Genomic DNA, 16,729 nt, shown 5'->3' with positions numbered 1-16,729 from the left:
CCTGAGGTTTCTACCGTTTTTTTTCCCCGTTAAAGGGGTTTTTTTGGGGAGTTTTTCCTTATCCGCTGCGAGGGTCATAAGGACAGAGGGATGTCGTATGCTGTAAAGCCCTGTGAGGCAAATTGTGATTTGTGATATTGGGCTTTATAAATAAAATTGATAAAATTGAAATTGATTGAATATGCCTCACCACTGGTCCTGGTGTGGAAGAAGTCGGGAGAGTTGAGGATTTGTACTGACTTTCGCTGGCTGAATGCCAAGACAGCCAAGGATGCCCACCCACTGCCCCACCAGGCTGACTGCCTTGCCGCCCTTGGGGGGAACGCCTTTTTCAGCACCATGGATCTCACATCGGGCTTTTACAACATCCCCCTCCATGAGTCTGACAGACGGTACACAGCCTTTACAACACCACTAGGCTTGTATGAGTACAATAGGCTTCCCCAGGGGCTGTGCAACAGTCCCGCATCCTTCATGCGGATGATGATGAGTGTTTTCGGCGACTTGAACTTCTCCAGTCTCCTCTGTTACCTGGATGATCTACTCGTCTTTGCTCCATCTGAAGAGGAGGCCTTGAATAGACTAGAGACTGTCTTCTCACGCCTCAGAGCCAACAACCTAAAGCTGTCGCAGAAGAAATGCTACTTCCTGCGCAGGTCTGTGCGGTTTCTGGGTCATGTGATCGACTGCAATGGTGTCTCAGTTGACCAGGAGAAAGTCAAGGTTATATCAGCTTTCAGGAAGGAGGACCTAATGGATGTTGACGGCTGCACTCCATCTCAGCGGAAAGTCAAATCCTTCCTTGGGATGGTGCTGTACTATCAGCACTTCATTCCGGACTGCTCTGCTACCGCAAAGCTGCTCTACGCCTTGACTGCGGGGAAGAAGAGGAGTGTTAAAGGCACCTTTGGTCGGCGGAGAGCTGGTACCTTCCGGAAACTCACGCCTCAGGATTGGACTCCTGCCTGCAAGAAAGCGTTTGGAGACCTGAAGCGCGCCCTCCTTGACAGTGTGGTGCTGGCACACCCAGACTTTGATAGGCCTTTCATCCTCTCTACCGATGCTTCCCTTGATGGTCTGGGTGCTGTCCTGTCCCAGGTGCCTGCCGACGTGGAGGTGGCGAGACCCATCGCATTCGCGAGTAAATCTCTCAGTCGCAGCCAAGCCAACTATCCTGCTCACAGGCTTGAGTTCTTGGCCCTCAAGTGGGCGGTGTGTGATAAGTTCAGTCATTGGCTCAAGGGCCACAGGTTTACTGTCTGGTCGGACAATAATCCTCTCACATACATCTTGACCAAGCCCAAGCTAGATGCCTGTGAGCAGCGCTGGGTCTCCAAACTGGCTCCATATTCCTTTGAAATCAAACACATTCCCGGCAGATTGAATGTGGTTGCAGACGCTCTCAGTAGAGAACCATTTGTGAAGCCCTTAAGGGATCGACTGTTATGCGAGCCTTATTCTGTGCTGCTGGACCAGTCCTGTGATGTCAGTGATGAATGTGTGCAGGACTCCTTCCGCCTCACCTGCCAGCCACAGTCATTAGGGAGTTCGTCTCTCTCTGCTGCCCTTGATGGTTCAATGTCTGAGGATGATGTCTCCTCTATTCTGTCTTCTTTTGGCGAGTGGGATTCAGCGCCCAGGCAGCGTGCCGCCTCTCTTGCTGACCATCTCACCTCCTTGGTACCTCCCGGCCGGGATGTGATGCCTTCCCTGTCCCTCGCTGACCTCCAGTCTCACCAACGACAGGACCCAGTCATCTCGAGGGTTACTCATTATGTCGACAGGAAATGCAGGCCCTCCAGACGCGAACGCTGCAATGAGAGTCAGCCAACTCTGAGAGTCCTTAAGCAGTGGGATAAACTGACACTGATGAATGGCATCCTCTATAGGGTCACAAAAGACCCCTTGACCAAACAGAAGAGGTTCCAGTTTGTCGTGCCTGAGACCCTGAAGGCTGATGCTTTGTCTGGCGTTCATGACCATGCCGGTCACCAGGGTCAGCCCCGCACACTTTCCCTGGCTCGCCAGCGTTTCTTCTGGTACGACATGGAAAAGGATGTCCGTGATCGTGTGCGAAGCTGCCACAGGTGCATTCTCGGCAAGACCCCAGAGCCCTCCGCAAGAGCTCCACTGGAGAGCATCAAGACCTCTGCTCCTCTGGAACTCGTGTGTGTTGACTTTTGGTCAGCTGAAGACAGTAAGAACAAATCTGTGGATGTTCTTGTGATCACCGATCACTTTACTAAGCTGGCACATGCTTTCCCTTGTCAGGATCAGACTGCCAGGAAGGTGGCAAAAAAGCTGTGGGACAACTTTTTTTGCATTTACAGCTTCCCTCAGCGCCTCCATTCTGACCAGGGTGCCACCTTCGAAAGTGAGCTGGTTGCTGAGCTGCTGAAGTTATCTGGAGTCGACAAGTCCCATACCTCTCCTTACCATCCTATGGGTAATGGTGGTACAGAAAGGTTTAACCGCACCTTAGGCAACATGTTGAGATCTTTACCCCCCCCCGTTCCAAACAGAAATGGCCGCAAATGGTCCAAACCATGACCTTTGTGTACAACTGCACCATTCATGAAACCACCGGGTTTGCACCTTTCTATTTGATGTTCGGCAGGGTCCCCAGGCTGCCAGTTGACCTTCTCTTTAAGAATGTATTGCGTGATGAGACTGTGTGCGACTATGATGCTTATGTGAGGTCCCTTTTGGAAGACCTACACTGTGCAATGGCACTGGCTCAGAAGAACTGTACTGCTGAGCAGAGACATCAGTGTGACCAGTACAACAAACGGGTCAAAGGTCAACCTCTGTCTCTCGGTGACAGGGTGCTACTGGCAAGCAAAGGTGTCAGGGGGAAATGTAAGCTTTCTGACAAGTGGATGCCTGTTGTCTACACAGTGGTGGCCTCAAAACCTGCCTTGCATATCTATCGGATCAGGGATTGTGACGGCAATGAACGTGTTGTCCACCGGAACCTGTTACTCCAGGTTAACTTTCTGCCCTTGGATGACGCCTTGGATAGTGATGCTGCTCCTGTACCCATACCTGCTGCCAGTTTGGCTAGTGCCACTCCTGCAACTGATTGGCATGGGACTGAGATGTCTGGGTGGGGGACTGCGGCTGCAACAGTTGATCCATCCCTTGCTGGTTCCCTCTCGACTGATTTTGGCTGGGATGATGGCTGCACCGCCTCGTGGGTCCTTGAACAGGCCTCCATTGATGGGTCAGCTGGTTCTGACTGTCCACCGTCTCCCTCTGTGCCAGTTTCTCCTGTCTCTGATGGTCCTGCCTCCTTTATGGATTCCTCAGCAACGCTCCCTGCTCCCCTGCCACAACCACTGCCTGCTTCTCCCAACCCACCTCGGGCTCCACATGAAGATAGCCGACTTACCTCTCGGTTCGGCAGAGTCATTAGGCCAGTTTGTCGTTTAATTGAGTCCATGGCACAGCTTGAGTCTGTTACGGGGTTTGACCCAAGCCCCAGTGTTGTTATTAATGTGTGAGATAAATGATTGAAGGTTACATGCTACTGACATGTGGTTTTGTTTTTTTAAAGACATGTTCTTATGCCAGCCTGTATTATTGTGGTGATTTGTTGCTGTGTGGATGATTTCCTCTGTGACACATGTTGTTTGGCCACTTTGTCTATGGAGTATTATGAGTTCTTGCTAGGCGCCAAGCGGTGCTCTGATTCTCTTATCCTTTAACTAGGAGGCTTATATTGCTGGTTCACTGTACTTTGTTGTGTTTGTGTGTTATTCTGGCCAATGTTTTTGTGAATGTGGATTGTTTCACTACCCAGAATTTTGTGTAATTCTAGGGGGGCGAGTGTAACATGGTCAAATACAGCAGTAACAAATGTTTGAAATATTTAATGTTATATATATTTATTTAAGCATTATAATTACACAAAACTTCTGTTAATAGTTAAAACCTGACATGCCAGTTATGTGGAACGTTTGAGACTCAGTTCCTGTACCCCTCCGTTTGTTTTTGTGGGTCCCCACCCCTATATATTATGTCTTCCGCGCTAACCTCTCCCCCTTTGTCACTGCACGATGTGTGAGAGGTAAGCAGCTTTGTTGCCGGACATTTCCGTGTTTCAGCCACATTAATACATGCATGTAAAAGTTGCTCTGCTAACATAAACTCACCGAGAGTATGCTAAAAAGTTTCTATATCATTGAATTTGTATAGGGGCTGGAGTAGAGAGCATGTCTGACCGACGTTTATGTTACATTTACTCTTCATCAGATTAAACGGAGATCGTCTCCAAAGACATCTTGGTCTGGGCCTCATTAAAACACAACGCAGACAACACTAGCTACCACCGGTTACATGGGCATACAAAAAGCGCAGGTGACCAAGGGAGGCAGTACTGTGACAACCTGAATAAATTGTATTCTCATAATGCTCTCAGGTGTTAGTCAATATTCTTTAAGTGGCTTCTCTTGTTGGCTCCTTGTTTATCATTCTGCGTCAGACATACATAGGATGATAAATCGTGGGAGAGTGCCCAAGTCATTTGTGCAGTTATCTTTAGTTTTATATAATCTCAAAGACTTGGTCACCACATTGTTGCTGCAGGTGTAATATAGTGAAGTACACACTCTCCTGCAGTTAGTACACATATGTTCCTACCCTGACTATTATTGTTGTTGCACTCTTGGATGTAATGCCGAAGAACCAAAGTAAACGTTCACTCAAACGATGTGCACTGTCTTGAGTCTCATTTATTAAGTCAGATCAACACCGAAGGTAAAACACTATAGCAGGGTAGCTTCATAATCAAACTGAAATGTCTTATCACCTCTAGGTATCACCTCTTCGTAATTTGGCCATCTGAAGGTGTATACGCTTGTGAAGCTACATCATGGATAGGTGTAATGTCCTCTGGCGGGGCAGGATTCTGTGGGTCCACAGGTTTCTCCAGAGTTACTGGTAAAGTGACAAGATGGCTTCCATTGGGAGGCAGAATCCCTCTGGGGGGATCCATCTCCAGCAGTTACTATCCCTCTTTCTTTCATGTCAATGACCCTAACATGGTCGGCGGGACAAGTCTGGCCAGGTCATGAGCTCTGAAACATATCCACTGTTACCCTCTCTCCCCCTGTTCTCTCGCTCTCAGTTTTGTGACATTTGTCCATCCTGGGTGGAGACAAGATGGGAAGACAAGCACTGTGGTGCAGAGTTTTCTCCCCATCAGTAGCTCCGCAGGGCTATGTCATTGGAAAGTGGTGTACACAATATGCCACGAGAACTAAATATGGGTCCTTTACTTTTTTGCAGAAGACTCTTCACTGTAATCACAGCTTGTTCCTCCTCTCTATTGCTCTGAGCATACCTGGGGCTAGAGGTGGTATGAACAAAACTCCACTCATTAGAAAACTGTTGGAAGTTGTCTGCAGAAAACTGAGGTTCATTATCTGTCCTCATTTCAGCTGGTATGCCATGGCGCACAAATGTTGACTTTAACCGTTCAATAATCAAGCAGATTTGCACCAACTATTTCCCAGGGTCTGGCTGGAAATTCAGCAGTAAAGTTTCTCTGTAATTCCATCTTTCTTTCGCACATCTCACATTCTTCCACCAGCTCATGAAGCTAAATGGTCAGTCCAGACTACCGAACAGACTGCTTTGCTTGCTCTTTGTGTAACCGGTGGACTCTAAATAGGCCTAGACAGTGGATATCTTTGCAGCAAGAGGGTGCCATGTTACATTCAATTAAGCACAATGAAACACAGAAAACATACCTTAAAAGCAAGTGGCAAAAACAAAATCCTTCGTCAAACACAACCATACAAACTCGAGCCCCTACACAAATTAAGCGACACAAGATTATGTTAGCATAAAATTAACTTATAAACGTAGTTTAACAATGCTAAAACACAGAAATTACCACAGCAGCAATGTTGCTTACCTCTCCAACAAAGCACAATAGCAAAAGGGGAGAGGCAAGGCAGGAGACTGTTATGGGTTGAGTTTTTTGATGCATGTTTTGTGGCTGCTCTTGTGTTGTGTTTTCTTTTTTTTTGTTCTCCTGTCCTTCCATGACCTGCAGGGCTGGTGTATGGCAGAGGCGGGGCTGACCTACTTTTCCACCACGGGCAGTGAGGCACACCTGGTTTCCATTTCACCTCGTCTACCTTACTATAAAGCCGGCTCTGACTTCACTTCGGTGCCAGATAATTCTGTCTCGTTCGGTAGCGCTACTCTCCGCCTTGTGAGTATTTTGCCTGCTTCTCTTTTTGACCAGCTCCACTGACTCGTGTTTTTTGTCTCTGTCATTCACAGTTTGGTCCCTTGCCACCTTTATTCTCCAGAGCTCTTGCCTCCTGCCACCACCAGGCAGCTCACTTCTCCACGAGTTTTTGTGTTTTTTGCTGCTGTTTTTGTAATAAATTATTGTGATATTTACTCCGCCTGTCTCCTGCTACTTGGGTTCCTTCGGGTTCTCGCCAGTCCCTGGCTGAGGACGGCTATGAGCTGAAACGCGTCCGTTTATCTGCTACTGTGCAGTTTGTTAAATTAAAAGTGTTACACTTATAAGTGAGTGCTGTCAGGTTTTGTACTCTTCTCGCCAGTCCCTAACAGAATTATCTGGCCAATATGGACCCAGCGGAGACAGAGCATTTCAGACAGGCACTCACTAATCAGGGAGCCATGGTTGGCAACCACGACGCCATGCTGAAGCAGATTTTGGAACACATGCACCAGCTAACAAACAGTGTCACACAGATCGGGGGATGACTGGATTCGGTCGCGGACAGGCTCGCCTCCTCCGGACCCTCCACCCAGCCTCCTGCTCCATCGACGCTGCCGGAGAATCCACCCAGCGGCCCCACCCTCCAGCCCCGAGAACCATACATCCCCATCCCCGCCAAGTATGAAGGAAATTTAGGGACATGTGCTCAGTTCTTACATCAGTGCTCACTAGTTTTCAGTCAGCAACCTGTTACATGCCTCAAAAGTAGCTTTTGTAATGAGTTTGCTTTCGGGACAGGCCGCAGCTTGGGCCTTAGCCGTCTCAGAATCAGAATCAGAATCAGAAATACTTTATTGATCCCCGAGGGAAAATTATTTATGTTACAGGTGCTCCTTGCAAGAGAGGAAAGATACGTGAAAATATAAGAAATTTAAACAATAGTATTTACAAATATATAGTTAAATAAACAGGAATTATTAACAAACATAAACGTAAATAAATATACAATATACAATATATATATATATATATATATATATATTGTAAACTGAACAAGATTATTTACACAAACAGAATATATACAGTCTGGGTGAATGGGGTTATTTCACAAGTTAAATTAGATTATTGCAGTGTGTGAAAAAGTCTCAGGGCCACTCAGAGGGAGGAGTTGTACAGTTTGATGGCCACAGGCAGGGATGATTTCCTGTGGCGCTCAGTGGTACATTTAGGTGGTATGAGTCTCCCAATGAAAGTACTCTTGTGCCTGACCAGCACATGGTAGAGTGGGTGTGAGACATTGTCCAAGATAGTTCGTAGCTTAGACAGCATCCTCCTCTCTGACACCACCATCAGAGAGTCATACTCTGTTCCCACAACGTCACTGGCCTTGCGGATCAATTTGTTGAGTCTGTTGGCATCCGCCACCCTCAGCCTGCTGCCCCAGCACACAACAGCATAGAGGATAGCACTGGCCACCACAGACTCATAGAAAATCCTGAGCATAGTCCGGCAGATGTTGAAGGACCTCAGTCGCCTCAGAAAATAGAGACGGCTCTGGCTCTTCCTGTAGGGAGGCTAAGAACACTAACGCTAGTGTTCTTAGCCCAGTCCAGTTTATTGTCAATGTGTACCCCAAGGTACTTATAGTCCTCTACAATGTCCACACTGACCCCCTGGATGGAAACAGGGGTCACCGGTGTCTTGGTCCTCCTCAGATCCACAGCCAGTTCCTTTGTCTTTGCCACGTTGAGCTGCAGATGGTTCTGCTCACACCATGTGACAAAGTTATCCACAACAGCCCTGTACTCATCCTCATCACCCTTGCTGATACATCCAACTATAGCAGAGTCATCAGAAAACTTCTGAAGATGGCAGGTCTCAGTGCAATAGCTGAAGTCCGTGGTGTAGAGGGTGAAGAGGAAGGGAGAGAGGACAGTCCCCTGCGGGGCCCCGGTATTGCTGACCACTCTGTCTGACACACAGCGTTGCAAGCGCACATACTGTGGTCTGCCAGTCAAGTAGTCTACAATCCAGGACACCAGGGGGGCATCCACCTGCATTGCTGTCAGCTTGTCACCCAGTAGAGCTGGACGGATGGTGTTGAACGCACTAGAGAAGTCAAAAAACATGACCCTCACAGTGCTCGCCGGCTTATCCAAATGGGCGTAGACACGGTTGAGCAGGTAGATGATGGCGTCCTCAACTCCAAGTCGGGGCTGATAGGCGAACTGGAGGGGGTCCAAAAGTGGCTTGACCATGGGCCGGAGCTGCTCCAAGACGAGTCTCTCCAGGGTCTTCATGATGTGGGAGGTCAATGCCACGGGTCTGTAGTCCTTGGAGCCACTGGGACGCGACGTCTTTGGCACAGGAACGAGGCAGGATGTCTTCCACAGCAAGGGGACCCTCTGGAGACTCAGGCTCATGTTGAAGACATGCTGAAGTACTCCACATAGCTGGGGGGCACAGGCTTTGAGCACCCTGGGGCTGACACCATCAGGGCCTGCAGCCTTATTTGAGTGGAGTCTCATCAGCTGTCTTCTCACATGGTCAGCAGTGAAGCACATTGTGGAGGTGATGACACGTGGGGGAGGGGTGTAGTCCTCATGATGGAGAGAGCAGTCAGTCTGACCACGGGGAGAGGAGGTGTGAGGAGGAGGAGGAGGGGGGGTCAAGCAGGAGGGTGTTGAGGTGTGAGAGGGAGGAGTGGGGGAGGAGGGCGGAGTGGGAGATGGTTGACCAAGACAGACAGCAGAAGAGTCAGGGAGGGGATGGGCAGGGCCAGTAGTGTCAAATCTGTTAAAAAACAGATTCAGCTCATTGGCCCTGTCCACGCTGCCTTCAGCTCCTCTGTGGCTGTTGGTCCTGAAGCCAGTGATGGTCCTCATTCCACTCCAGACCTCTCTCATGTTGTTCTGCTGGAGTTTCCTCTCCAGCTTCCTCCTGTACCTCTCCTTAGCCTCCCTGATCTTCATCTTCAGCTCCCCCTGTATTGTTCTCACCTCCTCCCTGTTACCAGCTCTGAAGGCTCTGTTCTTTGAGTTGAGGATGACTTTGATGTCCTTTGTTACCCACAGTTTGTTATTTGGGTAACAATGGACAGTCCTGGCTGGGACAGTGGAGTCCACACAGAAGCTGATGTAGTCCGTGATGCATTCTGTGAGCCCGTAGATGTCCTTCCCATGTGGCTCACAGAGTGCCTGCCAGTCTGTCACACCAAAACAGCCCTGCAGTGTCTCATAAGCCTCCTCTGACCATCTCCTCACTGTCCTCATGGTCGCAAGCTGGCTCTTGACTAGTGGTACATAGCAGGGGTTGAGGTGCACCAGGTTGTGGTCTGACCTACCCAGAGGGGGGAGCAGTATGCATCTTTGGCGTTTGCATACAGCAAGTCCAGTGTCCTCTCCTCTCTGGTAGTACAGCTCACATACTGTGTAAATGTGGGCAATGTTGTTGCCATGGTGACATGGTTGAAGTCACCCGAGATAGCTATGAAGGCACTCGGGTGTTTAGTCTGCAGGCGGGCTATGGCGGAGTGAATGACGTCACATGCCGACGTTGGGTTGGCAGAGGGGGGGATGTAAACAGTTACAATTATGGCATGTGAAAACTCCCTGGGCAAATAATACGGCCTGAGTCCAGCAGCAAACAGTTCAATGTCCGGGCAACAGATTTGTTCCTTAATGGAAATATGGTCAGGACTGCACCAGCGGTTATTTACTAGAATGGCAAGCCCCCCTCCTTTGCGCTTACCACTCTCTGTGCAGTCGCGGTCGGCCCGAACAGTCTGAAAGCCGCTGATGGAGATGTTGTTGTCGGGAATGTCCTGGTGAAGCCATGTCTCAGTGAAGCACATCAGACTACATTCCCGGTACTCCTTCTGACTCCTGGCGACCGCTGTGAGCTCGTTCATTTTATTTGCCAGCGACCTCAAGTTGCCCATGATGAGAGAGGGGAGACACGGCTTATATCTTCTCTTCTCCATAAGCCTCCGTTGTCTCAACCCTGCTTTTTTCCACTGCTGTTTACTTCCTCCCCTGCATGAATGAAATAAGTAATTCCAGAGTGAGGAAAATGAGCACAACTCTCTCAGTCAGCATGTTTTGAGAGGGCGCAGTTTCAAAATGACAATCACAAAAAAGCAAGCACAAATACCAAACTTAATTAAAGCTGCAAGCAGCGATGAATGGGCCCTCGCAGTCCACGCGCGTCGGGGCATGCTGCCGTCGGGGGGTGTGCACCTAGATGTTTTGTCAGCTGTAATAAATAAAAAAATAAACGTTATCTCTTACTTACATTTCCAGTATACAGGTAGGCACCCAACCCACATATGTATTTTTCCAAAAAGTAGAAGCTGAATACATGCCCAATAGTTCAAGGTCTTCTGACTCTTTAAAAGTTGACATGGTGTCTCTAGCTCAAAGTATGAGGGACAAGAAGAGGTTGAAAGTCGATGAGTTTTGAAGAGGATTTGAAGATTTTCCAATGTACTTCCATTCACACTAATTAGACTGCTACCACAGCGTCTCCTATTGGCCGATTTGCACTGAATTTTGCACAAACCTTCATCGGGCCATGGAACACAATTAGCGAAAGTGTTGTGGTAATCCGACTGTATTTGGTCAAGATATGAAAGACTGTCTGTTTTGAAAACAATGTGCAGGAAATTGTTGTTTTATATTTTGGGCGTTTTTCGCACTATCAAAATTCTTTTAATAACTTTTAGTCAGAAGGGTCCACAGATGCTTCATGCAAAGTTTGGTGCAAATCAGTCAAATCGCCTAGGAGGAGTTCGAAATAGGTTTTTCATTGTTCGCGATTTTGCAAATGGAAATTTAATGCAAAAGTGGGCGTGCCTTACATCACACAATTCAGCTGAATTCAGGGAACACTGAGATATAAAGTTTCAAAACGTTCGACATGTTATGTGGGACTTGAGGGCCAAAAACGCTTTTGCATTGAAAATAGTGCCACCTGCTGGTCATTTTTGGTGTGTGAGTTACAGGGGCCAGTCTTTACCACCCCTATCAATTTCATTTCCATAAGTGTTATGGTGTTGGCACAGTGCCAAATATTAAATTAGACTGCCACCACAGCGCCACCTAGTGGCAGATCGGTAACTACTTTGTCAGATATGTTCAGGAGGGCATTGACAATGATTGCTCTAAGTTTCGTGTTAATCCGAGCAAAAGATGTTGAAATATAAAATACTTAAATTTAAAGAGTGCCACCTGGAGGTCATCACCTGACATTTTGCACAGTGCCTCAGGGGCTCATTGGGAAGTAGTAAACTGAGTTTCATGTCATTCGGACACACTGATGTGGAGATATGCAACACTTCCTGTTTTTTAATAACTTCAGTATTCTTTGGAATATCAAAATTCTTTTAATGGCTTTTTGTCAGAAGAGTCCACAGATGGTGTATGCAAAGTTTCATGCAAATCAGTGAAATTGCCTAGGAGGAGTTCGTAAAAGTAGGTTTGCGACATTTTGCGAATTTGCGGGAAAAAACGGGAAGCGGAAATGGGCGTGGCCTATATCACAAGATTCAGCACAATTCACTGAATGCGTGGATATAGGGGTTTTGAATGTGCCACAAAGTATATGGGAGTTATGACCCGAAACGCACTTTCCTTGATTATAGCGCCACCTAGTGGTGGAAATTCAGGACGACAATAGATTATAAAATTTTTCGCCAGACCAAACGCGCGGGCCAAATTTGGTGAATTGAATTTGGGAAAGGGGCGAAATTGAGGATTTAATGTTCATAAGGGGGGTGGACCCTCATCACACATGTGAAATATCAAGCAAATTGGACAATGCATGAAGGATTTATACCAAGTTGATGTTCAGTGGCGAAGGATGAAAAGTCGCCACTGCCTCCGCGGCAGCCTGCAACATGACAGGACACATGTGTCACTGTGGAGATTCATCAACTTGATCGTCATGTGGCCACAAAATGGAGTTGATCAGGTCAGGAGCTTGAGGTTGGTGTTTGTCAGTGTAAAAGATGGCATTTCCTGTTTCTACAAGGGGGCGCCATGAGCAAGATTGCCTTCGAGCATATGGAGGCGTTGAGGGCGGGGCTCTTATCATGTACAGAAATTTTGAAGCAGTTTGGATGAATTATGTGGGAGAGAGAGCTGCTTGAATATGCATGGCGATGGATCAAAAATGGCAGCACCATAGCAGCCACGCCCTTTGACCTACAGACATGCAGAGCACAACTTTTGATCAGCATGGTGTCTGGATGATCTGTAAAAAATTTGAAGTCGATTGGATGAAATCCCTAGGACTAGTTCGTTAAAATACAACATGTGGAAATCATGTCAAAATGACAAGTCAAAATCAAAATGGCCAACTTCCTGTTTGAAGTAGACCATTGGTGCCAGAGAATTTTATGTGCGTCTGGACAACATACCATTGGTGCCAGAGAATTTTATGTGCGTCTGGACAACATACACGTGTACCAATTTTCATGTTCCTACTTAAAAAAAAAACCCTATGGGGAGGGTTTTTCGAAAATTTCAAGGGGGCGCTATAGAGGCATTTTGTCCCCCCCATGGGCGACGCGCCTATCAGATGTAAGAGGTCGCTATTCTTGACCTGTGTATCAATTTTCATGAGGAGATGAGGTCGTTCAAACCATCACATTGCCAAACGTATTTGGTGGCGAGGGATCGATAGTCGCCACACCGCCACATGGACACCATTAGACGTAGCTTCACCAACTTGTTCTGCATGCATTAGAAGTGGAATGAAACTGATGCGGTCAAGTTTGTAGCATTAGTACATTTTAAAGTAAAAACTGGTAACTTCCTGTTACCACCGGGTGGCACTATGAGTAAGGTGGGATATTAACATATCGGGGCATTCGGGGTGGAGCCATCATCATGTCCAGCAAGTTTGAAGCTGCTGAGATCAAGTATGTGGGCGGGAGAGCCATTCGAAATTAGATGGCAAGAAAACGAAAAGTCGTCAAAATTTGTCACGCCCTAGCAGCCACGCCCCTTGACATACAGAAAAGCTTTCAATAACTTTTGATCAGCATGTTCTCAGGATGATCTGTACCAACTTTGAAGTCGATAGGACGAAATCCCGAGGACAAGTTCGTTCAAATGTAAGTTGTGGAAATCACCGTAACGAAAAAATTCAAAACAAAATGGCCGACTTATTGTTGGGATTTTACCATGACGTCAAGAGACTTTTTTGTGCGTCTGGGTATGATACATGTGTGTACCAAATTTCGTTTGCCTACGACAAACTAACCCCAATGGGGAGGGTATTTTGAAAATTTGTAGGGGGCGCTATTTCGGTATTTTGCGCCGACAATGTGCAACCGCCCAAAAATATCGAATTTCGGATGTGGCCGGACGAATGTGGAAAGTTAGAAGTATTTTCAAATTTGGGAAAGGGTCGAAATTGGGACACGAAATGTTGCAAGAATAATAATAATAATTAAAGCTGCAAGCAGCTGTGATCGGGCCCTCGCTCCCTCATGCAACCGTGGGGGCCTGAGGCCCGTGGGGGCTGTGGCGCGAAGCAAGAAGGGAGAAAAACCTGGCAGGAGCAAAAAAAAGCAATGTTTCGTTCATCCACCAGGTGGCGCTATGAGCGTAACCAGATGTGGCCAGGCGCGTTTAGGGGTGGACCCTCATCACACATGTGAAATTTCGAGCAAATCGGACAATGCATGAAGGATTTATACCAAGTTGATGTTCTGTGGCGAAGGATGAAAAGTCGCCACCGCCGCCGCGGCAGCCTGCAACATGACAGGACACGTGTGTCACTGTGGAGATTCATCAACTTGATCGTCATGTGGCCACAAAATGTAGTTGATCAGGTCAGGAGCTTGAGGTTGGTGTTTGTCAGTGTAAAAGATGGCATTTCCTGTTTCCACAAGGGGGCGCCATGAGCAAGATTGCCTACGAGCATATGGAGGCGTTGAGGGCGGGGCTCTTATCATGTACAGAAATTTTGAAGCAGTTTGGATGAATTATGTGGGAGAGAGAGCTGCTTGAATATGCATGGCGATGGATCAAAAATGGCAGCGCCATAGCAGCCACGCTCTTTGACCTACAGACATGCAGAGCACAACTTTTGATCAGCATGGTCTCTGGATGATCTGTAAAAAACTTGAAGTCGATTGGATGAAATCCCTAGGACTAGTTCGTTAAAATACGACATGTGGAAATCATGTCAAAATGACAAGTCAAAATCAAAATGGCCGACTTCCTGTTTGGAGTAGACCATTGGTGCCAGAGACTTTTATGTGCGTCTGGACAACATACACATGTGTACCAATTTTCATGTTCCAACTCCAAAAAAAATCCTATGGGGAGGGCTTTTCGAAAATTTCAAGGGGGCGATATAGAGGCATTTTGTCCCCCTCATGGGTGACACCCCTATCAGATGCAAGAGCTTGCCATTCTTCACCTGTGTGTCAATTTTCATGAGGATATGGGGACGGTGAAGCCATCAAAAAGCCAAACGTATTTGGTGGCGAGGGAGGCACCATAGCGGCCACACCCCTTGACATAGAGGAAAGCTTTTAATAACTTTTCATCAGCATGGTCTCTGGATGATCTATAAAAAATTTGAAGTCGATTGGATGAAATCAGCATGGTCTCTGGATGATCTATAAAAAATTTGAAGTCGATTGGATGAAATCCCTAGGACGAGTTCTTTAAAATACAACATGTGGAAATCACGCCAAAATGACAAGTCAAAATCAAAATGGCCGACTTCCTGTTTGGAGTAGAACATTGGTGCCAGAGACTTTTATGTGCGTCTGGACAATATACACATGTGTACCAATTTATGTGCGTCTGGACAATATACACATGTGTACCAATTTTCATGTTCCAACTCCAAAAAAACCCTAGGGGGAGGGGTTTTTGAAAATTTCAAGGGGGCGCTATAGAGGCATTTTGTCCCCCCCATGGGCGACGCCCCTATCAGATGCAAGAGCTCGCCATTCTTGACCTGTGTATCCATTTTCATGAGGAGATGAGGCCGTTGAAGCCATCAAAATGCCAAATGTATTTAGTGGCGAGGGATAGATAGTCACCACACCGCCACATGGACACCATTGGACGTAGCTTCACAGTGTTCATAAGGTAGCTTCACCAACTTGTTCTGCATGCATTAGAAGTGGAATGAAGTTGAAACGCTCAAGTTTGTGGCATTAGTACATGTTAAAGTAAAAACTGGTCACTTCCTGTTACCACCGGGGGGCGCTATGAGTAAGGTGGGATATTAATATATCGGGGCATTCGGGGCGGAGCCATCATCATGTCCAGCAAGTTTGAAGTTGCTGTGATCAAGTATGTGGGCAGGAGAGCCGTTCGAAATTCAATGGTAAGAAAATGAAAAGTCACCAAAATTTGTCGCGTCCTAGCGGCCACGTCCCTTGACATAGAGAAAAGCTTTTAATAACTTTTGATCAGCATGTTGTCAGGATGATCTGTACCAACTTTGAAGTCGATAGGACGAAATTCCTAGGAGGAGTTCGTTCAAATGTAAGTTGTGGAAATCGCTGTAACGAACAAATTCAAAACAAAATGGCTGACTTCCTGTTGGGATTTCACCATGATGTTAAGAGAGTTTTTTGTGCGCCTCGGTATGATACATGTGTGTACCAAATTTCGTTTGCCTACGACAAACTAACCCCAATGGGGAGGGTATTTTGAAACTTTGTAGGGGGCGCTATTTCAACATTTCGCGCCGACCATGTGCAACCGCCCAAAAATATTGAATTTCGGATGTGGCCGGACGAATGTGGAAAGTTAGAAGCATTTTCAAATTTGGGAAAGGGCCGAAATTGGGACACGAAATGTCGCAAGAATAATAATAGTAATAATAAACAGCACGATTTTAATAGGGTCCTCGGACGACTTCGTCATCGCTCGGGCCCTAATTAAAGCTGCAAGCAGCGATGAACGGGCCCTCGCACCTTCACGCAACTCGGGGGGGCTGGCAGGACGCATTCTGGCGCTTCGGATTATTTCTTTTTTACAATAATTATACCAAGTTTCATTTTAATCCGCCCAACCGATGTTGAGATATAAAATACTTCAATTTAAAGAGCGCCACCTTGTGGTCATCACCCGAAACTTTGCACAGAGCCTCAGGGGCTCATGGGGAAGTAGTAAACTGAGTTTCATGTCATTCTGACCCACCAATGTGGAGATATGCAACACTTCCTGTTTAGAACTAAATCTGGAGGAAGTTATTTATTATACAACAGTTAGTTCCGGCCCTGCAATCTGATTGGTGGAGAGACAGTTAAACCGTGATGATATTGGAGTACAACATCACGGTTATTTCACTGTGTATGTATCACTCCGCCTCACAGCTGATTGCAATCAACAATCAAATCAAAACTGATGGTTAGTGTCAGTTAGGTCAGCAGTTGCATTGTAGGCTAATTAATTCATCCACTGTCAGCCAAAAATATGGATTTATTTCCTAAAATTAGTTTTGAATTGAACTATGAATGGTCATCAGAGGAAGAAAGATGAGGGA

Source organism: Epinephelus moara, chromosome 16 (assembly GCF_006386435.1).
Source record: "Epinephelus moara isolate mb chromosome 16, YSFRI_EMoa_1.0, whole genome shotgun sequence".
Lineage (NCBI taxonomy): Eukaryota > Metazoa > Chordata > Actinopteri > Perciformes > Serranidae > Epinephelus > Epinephelus moara.
Note: the sequence above shows the minus strand (reverse complement) of the source record.